A 12,121-nucleotide genomic window follows, 5' to 3' on the forward strand; every position below is an offset into this window, starting at 1 on the left:
AAAATCCCTTTGTTTTCTTTCATTGACAGCAGATGGGGAAACCTGAGATGCTTCAGGACGGAGATGAGATGCCATGTCCTATTTCAGCTCAAAGCCTCTTCCAGAAGGTCACGTCACTCACTGTTGACACACCCTGATGTGGAGCCATGAACAGCCAGTGTGACACAACTCCGGTTTCTCATCACCGGACACTCTTCTACCATAATGGGAAGTCCACTGAGTACATTGGCAGGATAATTACCCCCCCCATCATGTGCGTGCAATAACGGAGATATAAAATGATTAAGTATTTCTTTTTTTTTGATTAAGTATTTCAAATGAAATTATATTTCCATAGCAGCTAAACCATATTATTCCAAGGCCAGAGAGATGACTAATAGGTAAAGTGTTTGCTGCCAAGCCTGATGATCTGAGTTCAATCCCCAAGTCCATCGCGGCTGAAATAGCCTTTTATATTATCCTGGCGAAATAGCCGAGGTTCGATTGTTAACCTTAAGTAGAGAACTGAGAAGCAGGGAGGCTGGTATTGAGAGTCGGATCTATTTGTCTCTGCTGGCTCTGGAGGCAGCTGTGATATGGCAGTGGAAGAGCAATCTGATACCAGCATGCATTGTGCTGTGGGCCTCTCTCATGCCCATAGACAACTGCTCTGCAGGCCCAAGCTGGTAACATGAGCACAGGGCCGTGCTACTTTTTGAATCAATGCTAAGCAAAGGGGGAAAAGAAAAAGATTTAAGGTTGCCTTTCTACTTGTGTTTCTGAAATCTGATTCTGCCAACAACAGTAGCAACTTGCACCTGTTTCTTCCACATCTTAACTTGAATTTTCCCTCCGTCCTCCCATCCTTGGACTCACCTGTAAATCTAGGCCACTACTGCTCCTTAAAGAGTGACCTTTAAGGTACCTCTTAAGCCAGAGACACAGGGGAATCCTGTGGAAATATGCACAAACTGGGACCAGTGCCACCAAGCCTGAAAGCCTGAGTTGGATATGTGGAGCTGACATAATGGAAGAAGAGAAGAGACTCCCAAAAGTTGTTCTTTACCTTATACACACACACACACACACACACACACACACACACACACACACACACACACACACGCACGCACGCTTGCACGCAACACGCACTCGCACACACATGCTAAATTACTGTACTAAAACCTACAGGTCCCTAGGTCACACCCAGATTTACCATTCAGAACGTCCTGGGTGAGGAGTAGACTGGGCTTTTATATCTATAAAGATGTGTATTGCACAGAAGCTTGAGACTCACCGAGACTACAGAGAACTAGCCATCAGGAGGGGCTGAAGAGGGTTCAGCCTGGGTGGTTGGAACATACCAGTGCTGAAACCATTGTTAGCTCATCAGAGCCTCTAATACTCTTTTGCCTCGGTCAGGGAAACAGCCCTGTGAGCACTACAGCTTAAAACCAATCTTCAAGATGGGCTCGGTGGTACATTCCTATAATCCCAGCAGTGGAGAAGGAGAAGCAGGGGGCTTGAGAGTGTAAGCACAGTCTCAGCTACATAGCCAGGCTGAACTCCATGAGTTCCTGTCCCAAGAACAAGAACAATAAAAATAAAATAAAAGCTATCTTCATCTATCTTCTTCTTCTTCACAGCTTATTCTGATCTCTTTCCCTAGGCATGTAGGAACTGGAAAAAGGGGGGGGGGGGGCGGGGGGGGGGGAATTAACTATATAATTATCCTAACTAGACAAACACTTTTATATATTACCATCATATTTTGGCTTTTGTATGTGTGCTGGTTTTGTTTGTTGAGACAGGGTCTCGCAGCCCAGGCTGGCTTTGAACTTACTGTTTCTAAGTTCAAGAATGACAAATGTTTATACATAAATGCAACTCTACCTAACTTATTTGTTAAAGCTGTTTTAGCTGGCCATGGTGGTACACACCTGTAATCCCAGCACTCAGGAAGCTGAGGTAAAGGACTATGAGGTCATTTCCAGCCTACAGAGCAAGACACTATCTCAAAACAAGAAGAATGAATGTCTTTTTCCTAACATAGAGATGATTTAGTTCTTTTGGGCTAGAAAAACAATGAACCAGTGGTTAGGAGCACTGGGTGTTCCTCTAGAGGACCCAGGCTCAGTTCCCAGCACCCATATGACAGCTTACAACTGTCTGTAACTTCAGTGCTAGGGGAGTCATGGTACCAGACATGCGTGTGGTGCACATATATATGCATTTAAGTAAAATGCCCATGCAAATAAATCTTTTTTTTTTTAAAGAAATTATGTCCTTGATCAGAAGAATGCTGTGCCAAACACCCATCAGAACAGACGTAGTTATATGGATAGAGACATCAGAGCCGGGAGAGACAACGCATATCCTGAACACAGGTTTTCCTGGTAGTTGAAGATGCCATCCCCTCCGCTATCACCAGCCTGCCTGGAGGCCATTTTTCCACTCTTCCCAGGCAAAGGTGCTGCCTAGAGGGCTCTGTGCTGCACTTTGCACGAGGACGGCCGAACCAGTCTTGGGAAGAGAAGTCTGTGCTGCAGAGCCCATGTATACACAACCTTCATCTCTCCATGGTGGCCACTGCAAAAGAGGTGAGCATCATCCAGAGCTGGTCCTTTGATACTGGAGGGATCCTCCATGGTAGATGCCTTTTGCCAACTATTTAGGTGGTTATGTAAGATGAGATATAGACTGCTCGCTCTCTGCTCATCCGGAAGCTTCATCCACAGCTCTCTCCTAGTCCTCCTTGTCACCAAACTACCAGACTTTTTTTCCCCCCTAAGTCCCCACTTCTGTCAAGTCCCACACTTCATCAGGCTGCCAGTTACAGTTCAAGAGGTGGTCCGAAAGAAAATGGCCGCCATAGGGTCACATTAGGCAGTGTGGCCTTGTTGGAGGAAGTGTGTCTCAGTCCTCTTCCTGCTGGCTAGGATCAAGATGGAGAACTCTCAGCTCCTCCTCTTAGCACCATGTCTGCCTGCAAGCCACCTGCCCTGATGGTAATGGACTAAACTTCTGAACTGTAAGCTAGCCCCTATATACAGGTTTCCTGTAAAAGAGTTGCTACACAGAGAAACCCTGTCTCGAAAAACCAAAAAAAAAAAAAAAAAAAAAAAAAAAAAAAAAAGAGTTGCTGTGGTCGTGGTGTCTCTCCACAGCAATAGAAACCCTAAGACAGTCCATGAGTCAGGATGCTCGGACTTCAGTCTCTTTAACAGAGAACTAAATGCATGGGCTGACGTTCTGAGCAGCAACAGCAGCTGGGGGTGGGGGTGGGGTGCAGTGTTGCAGATGTCAGTGTCTATCATTGCTAACGCATTGTGCGCTGGACTGCAAGCAATATCACCTTTCATGCCATGCACATAATCACAACTTCCTCTATACTTAATCTCATCTGTACCATTTCCACCTGACACCACATTGCTTTGCTGATGCTGCTTTGGAATATATATGCATACACCCAGTTCAGCCAGGCAGTGGTGGCACATGCCTTTAATCCCAGCACTTGGGAGGCAGAGCCAGGTGGATCTCTGTGAGTTCGAGACCAGCTGCTCTACAAAGAAAGTCCAGGACAGTCAAGGCTACACAGAGAGACCCTGTCTCAAAAAACCAAAAAGAAAAAAAGAAAACACCCAGCTCATGGTGGGCACTTCATTTCAGGTGTTATCAAATGCCCCATGATCAGTATCTGCCACGGCATGGTAGCAGATCAAGATCTGTTTCTGCAAAGAATAATTACCTATTCCCAAACACTCCATCTGTGCATCTGTCCCTCTGACTGCTGTAGCAGACTCTAAATGACTTGTGCTTCCTGCTACTTACACACTTAAGAGACTCCATCCCCTCAGGGATGTGTTCAATTAGTGTCTTGCTTCTAATTAATTTTTTTTTTAATGAAGAATTGAGGGCTAGCACTTCTGAGTAGCTTCCATTTAGGGGCCATCTTTCTCTCTACCTATCCATCTGTCTTGGATCACTCCCTCTAGAGGAAGTGATCCCCCCCCCCCATGTTGTAAGAAGTCAAGCTCTCGTGACATGGCAAGGCATGTATCACATGTAGCTCGTCAGTGTGTGACAAACCAAGGTCTGACAAGGCCAGCTGTGATTCTGCATCCTTGTGCATGTCTGGAGATGGCCGCAGCTCTGGGTCAGGTTAGCTGTGATTCTGTAACCTTGTGCATGTCTAGAGATGGCTGCAGCTCTGGCAAAGGCTTGACGGCAATCTTACGAGATACCTTTAGCCAGAAACATCCAGCTAAATTGTGCCTGGTTTTCGAACAACATAAATTGTGAAGTAGGAAGTCTTTGTTGTCTCATGCCACTAAGTCTGGGGGGGAAAGAAGATTTGTTTTTGTTTGTTTGTTTTTCTTTTTCTTTCTTTCTTTCTTTTTTTTTTTTTTGAAAGAGGATTTGTTAAGCACCAGCAAATGATTGAGAGTGTTGCACCCTTATGGACGTCCTACATAATATTGCTTCCAAAGAGAAACCACACACTTGTACCACGGCCAGACTTTGTTGATCTTGTGTGTAGCAGCATTTTTCAGAGGCGTCAGGGTTATGAAACAGCCGACTAAAGGTTCACCGTTGTGACGCTGGGTAGAGACAAGACCCTGAAAGGCTAAACCCCATCCTTTAGGATGTCTGCTATTTTTGGAGTCAACAAAGAACCTGGGGTACTCTTCCTTCCATAGACAGAATGTACTGCGTGGACAAAGGAGCAAAGCAAGGACAGACTCCTCCACTGCCACAGTTAATTCCGACCCACAGACTCGGCTTTCTCATCTGGCAACTCTAATCACCATCGTTTACTTGAATTCTTCCACCAGAGGTCCCAACAATGGCCCTGGTGAATCAGAAAATGGAATTTCCACAGGCCACACTGAACCTTTTGTGCTATTAACCCAGCAAACAAAGACGGGCTCATCATCTTTGCTGGTACATTGCTCCAAGTTACTCAGGGTAAATTGAGTGGCTGCTGTGCCAATGAAAGGCGGGGAAGCCAATGTCTGCAGCCCAGGACACTCTCTGAGGTGCCTTTGGGGCCTATCAAATCCAGCAGCAAACATTAAGGCAAACGACAGCAGTAAATATAAAATGATTACTAATATTTAGACTCTTTGGGAGTGAAGACCACTGAGAATGGCTAGTTGAGACTCCATTGACTGTAGCAGACTTAACAAGCCAGGGCAGTAGCAAGTATATAAAGTGTCGTCCTCACTTGTTAAGTATATACGGATATGTTTACTTTTCTCATCTCCTTGACTACTGTCCACTGGTTTTTTTTTTTTTTTATGTCAAGGTTACGTCCCTTCAAATTAGTTACTGTCCACGGTGTCCCCTGAGGCATCTAAAAGAATATAAACTATTATCAGTCCTCTTAACTGTCCACTGTACCTAAAACCTTTCTGCTGAGGGCACCACACACCTTGGTTGCAGGACACAGAGAATTCCATCTTGAGCTCACCAGGGAAACTCAACTGCTGTTCAAATACTGAGAACAAGTGACCATGAACACTCGGTGGTAGATAGGAGGACATCTGTCCCCCAGGCTCTGGAAACGTGAAGGAAGGACAGAAAGAACATAAGAGCCAGAGGATGAAGGGGAGGGTGCCACGTGCTGTCCTCTGGACAGGGCGTGGCCATTACACACACACACACACACACACACACACACACACACACACACACAGAGACTCTCACAGCAACTGCAAGGTACGGAACCTGCACAGGAACAAGCTCGTTAAACCTTCCAGCAGGGAGGGAGGAGGAACCCCTGAGGCCCTCCCCCTAGCTGAGGAGCTGCTGTTGGTTGATGAGTGAAGGTTGGGGATCACTTTTCTTTGGGGGTGTGGTCACTGGTAGGTTACTCAGGCCCCAGTGGATGACCCCACACCCATGAAAACGTGGACAGCACTGATTAGACTCAGTGGGTTCAAACAACAAATAAACAAGGAAGGAGGACATGAATTTAGGAAGGAGTTATGATGGGAGAACCTAGGTGGACGTTGGAGAAAAAGATGGCGGAGGTGGTGAATATATTCAAGATATATTATATTAATGTATGAAATTTTCAAAGAATAAATAAAAATACTTTTTAAAGTGTTGTTACTGAGCCAGGTATGGTCAATCCCAGCACTCTGGGAGGCAGAGGCAGGCAGGTGTATCTCTCGAGTTCCAGGCCAGCCCGGTCTGCAAAGTGAGTCCAGGATAGCCAAGGCTATACAGAGAAACCTTGTCTTGAAAAACAAAACCAACAAACGAAGTATTGTTACTGTGGCTAACTTTACAAATCACTCTGGTTTTGAAAGCCCAAATGAGACTGCATAGAACAGACATCATCACCCAAACAAGGCTATAACTGTTAGAACTTTGGGCAAATCTTTTCAGAGGACAGAAACATCTTTGTGGAAAAGGTTGTTGTGTCTTTTGGGGACAAAGCAAAATGTTATTAAAATAGAAATACGTAGCTGGGCGCGGTGGCCCACATCTGTAATCCTATTATTCTGAAGGCAGAGGCAAGTGGATCTCTGTGAGTTCGAGGCCAGCCTGGTCTACAAAGGGAGTCCAGGACAGCCAAAGCTACACAGAGAAACCCTGTCTCAAAAAAAAAAAAAACCTAAATAATTAAATAAAAATAGAGATGCATAAGTAGGTGCTGTATTTGTCACTTCTCCTCATGGTATGACCAACTATCTGACAAAAGAAACCAAGGAGAGCAAGGGTTCTCTTGTGGCTTTAAGTTTGAAGGTACAGTCTGTCATGCGGAGATGTCATAACAGCAAGGGCCAGAGGCAGTTGGTCATTTTATATCCACAGTCAGCAATCAGAGTGCTGAGCACTGGTGATCAGCTTGCTTTCTTCTTTGAATTCTGCCTGGAATTTCGGGCTGCGGGATAGTGCTGCGCACATTTAAGGCTAGTCTTCCCACTTCAATCATCCCAGTCTAAAAGCACCCTCAGTCTTAGAGTTTCTGTTGCTGTGATGAAAACTGTCAGCAGCTCTCGGGGCTCTGGCTTCAGTTCCAGTGAGATGGCCAAATGCACCAAGAAGGTCAGGATCGTTGGGAAATACAGGACCCGCTACGGTGCCTCCCTCCATGATGTGGCAACGAAAATGGAAATCAGGCAGCACGCCATGCTCCTTCTGTGGCAGGACCAAGATGAAGAGACAAGCCGTTGGCATCTGGCACTGTTCACAGTGAAGTCTGCTGTCAGAAAACTCAAGGAACTGAGAGACCAGTAGAAGCGCTACCCTTTGAGACATGCCTAGCCTGCAATAAATGGGTTAATTTACGTAGAAGGAAAGAAAAAGAAAGAAAGAAAGAAAGAAAGAAAGAAAGAAAGAAAAGAAAAGAAAGAGGAAACATCACCAAAGCAACTTGGGAAGGAAAGGCTTTATGTGGCTTATGTTTCTGTACTGTAGTCCATCACTGAAAGAAGGCTGAACAGTTACCCAAGCAGGGCAGGATCCTGGAGACAGGGGCTGATGCAGAGATCATGGAGGAATGCTACTTACCAGCTTGCTCGCTGTGGCTTGCTCAGCCTGCTTTTTTATAGAAGCCAGGACCACCAGCCCAGGCATGGCACCGCCTTCTCCATCTATCACTAACTAAGGAAATGCCCTGCAGCTGGGTCTTTTGGAGGCATTGTCTCAGTTGAGGATCCCTCCGTCCAGATGGCTCTAGCTTATGTCAAGTTGACACAAAACTAGCCAGGACACCTTCATAGACACACCCAGAACCCAGCCAAGCTGACAATACAGGTTAAACATCACAGAGGCTGCAGTCAAGAAGATGGATTTGGCTACCTGGTGTCTCTTAGCTCCAAGCATACCTTTCAGAACTCTGCGTCATGGATAAGATGCCGTCTATAATTTCCAGACTTCTTAACACCCAGCTTCCAGTTAGGGCTTCTGAAACAGAGAAGGGCTTCATGCAAAGGGGAAGGTAAGAAAGGGCATCTCTTGCTTCCGGTTCCTCTTGGGACTCCCACAGCAGCCGCCGCAGCAGCACACCATGGTGCTGAGGTTCGCCAGCCTCATCTCGCTCCCGGCCACACCTTTGCTGTCCCTTTGCTATGTCCCTTTGACGGTAGGAAAGTATCCCCCACTTTGTTCTGCACCTTCGGGGCCATGCTGCGGGAGCCGCGCAAGCACCTGCCCTGTAGCACCTGCACCCGGATGTCAGCCATAGTGTCCTGCGGCCCCATCACTAGGCTTCTCTAAGAGACAGGTCAGTCTCAAAGAGCCCTTCCTTCACGCTCTGCAGTTCTAGGGTCAGCACCTTTCCCTCCTGTTTTTCTAATCCTGAGAGTATTAACTGTTTCCGGCACTTTCTGAGCTCTGGCTACATCAATGTCTCCTCTTTGCTCTTTTAGCTTTCCAGTAACTGCATCACTAGTTTCAAGTATAAGATCTCCCCTTGGCAATACCAAATAATAGAAGAACATATAACATATTAGAAGTAGGCAAAACCAAAAGCAGCATTTAGATCCTGGTTGACTTTGGGGACCATTAAAAAAAAAAAACTCAAAGGAAACTTCATGACTTCATGAGTAAACCCAGTGGACGCTTGCCTTAGTTTCTACCCCTGAATTCCTGCCTCTCAAACTCCTTCAGGCCAATACCGAGCAAGTGTCTGGCCAACATGGGGTTAAAGTTATTATAGTTCACAGTGGTCCAGACATTTCTGTCCTCTGACTTCCTGCTCAGATGCTGGGGAGTGCTTGAACTTTGCATATATTAAAAGAAGTGTCCATACTGCTGCCCAGTTATAACCACAGACAACATTTGCTAGGGACTAGGAAAGGGAGAGGTAGTGTTACTGATGAAAGAGGAAATGCTGATTTGAAAGTCTCCAGAGAGGGAATGTAACTCAGTGGTGGAGCTTGCTTAGGATGTGGGAGACCCTGAAGTCAATGCCTAGCCCTTCAAAATAAGGTAAATTTTATATATACATACATACATATTTGCCACCAGGTAATAGAATCTGGATTATTCTACTTTCTTAGTTTGCTTTCAATTGCTATAAAACACGGACAAAAAACAACTATGGAAGGAAAGGGGTTCTCTGGCTTACATTTCCCCATCACAATGCGTCCTTGAAGGAAATTACAACAGGAGTTCAAGCAGGAACCTAGAAGCAGGAATTGAAGCAGAGCTCACGGAAGGATGCTGAATAGCATGCTCCCCGCGTCTTTCTCAGCTTACGTTTATACAAGCCATGACTACCTGCCTAGGGGTGGCCATGTCCACAGTGTGCTGTGCTCCCCCACATCAATCATTAATCAAGGAAACGCTGCCTCCTCAGACTTGCCCACAGGCCAATCTGATGCCTCACCTGATGTTCTCTCTTCCCAGCTAACTCCAGCTTGTGGTAACAAAAATCAGCACACCCACCTTGTTGACTTCTGCAAAGACCACGTATTACCTTTTCCTTTCACTATTGCTCTTAATGCTCACTTTAATCTGAACAGAAGGGACAGGGGGACATACTGGTCCTCCTCTCCTTCGCAGTAGACAGAATCTGCTTTGGGTAAAGTGGACTGTCATCCTAAGGGAAGTCGGATTCACATCTACCAGACCATTTTCTTTTTGAGTGTCTGTATGTATGTGATTTGTTCACGTACTTTGTATTTTTAATTTTTTAAAAGATTTATTTATTTATTTTAAGTTCATGAGTGCTCTATTTCATGCACATCAGAAGAGGGAATCAGATTCCATTATAGATGGTTGTGAGCCACCATGTGGTTGCTGGGAATTGAACTCAAAACCTCTGGAAGAGCAGCCAGTGCTCTTAACCAATGAGCTGTCTTTCCTGGCTCACATTTTTTAAATTAAAAAAAAACTAAAAATTAAAACTTTTTAGTAAAAAAAATTATTTTTTTCAGTAAACACCAGACTTAAAAATAAGCTGTTGACTTGATGGTAAGACTATTAACCAATAGAACTACAAATACTCTAAAATTACTAAAGGCAGAAGTAAATTTTTGGCTGGGTGTAGTGACCCCCATCTTTCCTCCCAGTCCTCGGGAGGCGGAAGCAGAGGCAGAAGGATCTCTGTGAGTTCAAGGCCAACCTGGTCTACATATCAAGTTCCAGGAGAGTCAGAGCTACATAGTAAAACACACCTGCCTTGAAACACAAACACACACACAATCACATGCTCACTTGCATACTCACACACACAATAAACGAGGTTTTGAAATGTATCTAATAACCATAAACATTAGCTTTACTTAAAGATGCAAGGTAGCAAGGATGATTGATGTAAACACCACTCGTTTTATATAATATATGGACACACAAATGCAGTGGAAGGTTTGGTTTCTTTAAAAATTCAGTTATACTATGTAAATGTTTTTATTTTAATCCCAAATGTGGGATATGGGGGTGCTTTTAGTTTGTCTGCAGCTGTTAACTATGATCACCTCATGTGGGCTTGGAGAGGAGCACGATCTTTGCAGGCTGCAGACAGTTTAATTCTGAAGACTCGGAGGGTGTAAATTCCAGAGCCCAGAGAGGAAAGGGGGCTCCAAAAGAAGAGGCTGCTGCTCCTGGCTGCTGGTGTTGCAGTTTGATGACAAGTTGGAAATACCCTGAAACAAAGATTAGACTTGCCCCCAAGGAACCTGACAACCCTAACCAGCAGTAAGTAGGTAAGAGATCTATATCCCTTTCTCTCCTATCTAGTGTCTGGGGGTGGGGGGAGGGGGGGGCTAGAAGTTAAGATGGAAAAAGGTTGGAAGGGAGGCAGAAGTATAAGAACCCAAATAAATTCGATTTTAAAATACACGCAACACACAAATGCTTATCTTTGAGTAGCTTTCAGAGAATAGTTTTTAAAAATAACTTATTTTTATTTTATGTCCATTGGTGTTTTGCCTGATTGTTTTTCTGTGTGAGGAAGTTAAGGACTTACAGACAGGTGTGAACTGCCATTGTGGGTGCTGGGAATTGAACCTGGGTCCTCTGAAAGAGCAGTCAGGGCTCTAGCCACTTCAGCCCAGTAAATCGAGTTGTTGTTTTTTTTTTTTTTTAGTGCCCTGGAGATCATCCAACATTCTAGGAGAAGGCAAGATAAAACAGCAATATTACAATGGCAAGAAATAAAACAAAACAAAACAACAATAAACCCAACAACCTCTTTTGTAAAGAGGAAGAATAGTAGCTGTGAAAGAGAAACTAAAAAGAACCCACTAACCTGCTCTGCTTTCAGGAACCTCAACTTGAGGAAGAAATACGTAAGCCCGGAAAGTTGGAAACCAGTTCTCTAAATTCAACCCTCGATGTGGGCAAACAGAAAGCAAAGGCTTGATTTAAAAAAAAAAAAAAAAAAAGGAAGGTTATGAGCTTAAAGAATATTCATTTTAGTTTTTGTGGGCGTGAGATTCAACACAGGGCTTCATGAATGCTCTGCAATGGCTGAGTTTTATCACAGTCCCTAAAGAGCCTTAAAGAGCTTAAAGCCCTTAAAGAGCCAGGCCGTTGGTATAAATCTGTAATATCAGCACTTGAGAGGTGGAGGCAGGAGGAGCAGGAGTTCAAGACCAGCCTCAGCTAAATACGGAGTATATGGCCAATCTGGATTACATCAGACCCTGTCTCAAAAAACAAACAAAAACAAAACAAAACAAAAAACAAAAAACAAAAAACAAAAACAAAGCCATAATAATTTTAAGGAGCTGTACAGAGGGTCAAATCCATACAACTGTTTGTATTTGTTGGTCTCTTGTGAACGCATGGAAATGAAGTTAGAATTAAATTAGAAGCTGAATTTAGAAAATGCAAATTAAGTCCCTTTTTGTTGGGGTAACAAAGCCTTTTTCGTGGTTGTCCTACCTTTTTTGAAAAGCTGAGACCCAACAGTGTATCCCTACCAACATCAACCACACTCTACCATGCATGCTGCTGAGTTGTTTTGTTTTCATTTGTTTGTTTGTTTGTTTGTTTGAGACAAGGTTTCTCTGTGTATCCCTGACTGGCCTGGACTCACTTTGTAGACCAGGCTGGCCTCAAACTCACAGCGATCCGCCTGCCTCTGTCTCCAGTGTGCTGGGATTAAAGGCGTGCACCACCACACCCTGCCACGCTGTTGAGTTTTAAGTCTCATCTCAGATGCCCAGTCTACACTGCA

The sequence above is a fragment of the Acomys minous genome (genome assembly GCF_964271855.1).
Source record: "Acomys minous genome assembly, chromosome: 14".
NCBI lineage: Eukaryota > Metazoa > Chordata > Mammalia > Rodentia > Muridae > Acomys > Acomys minous.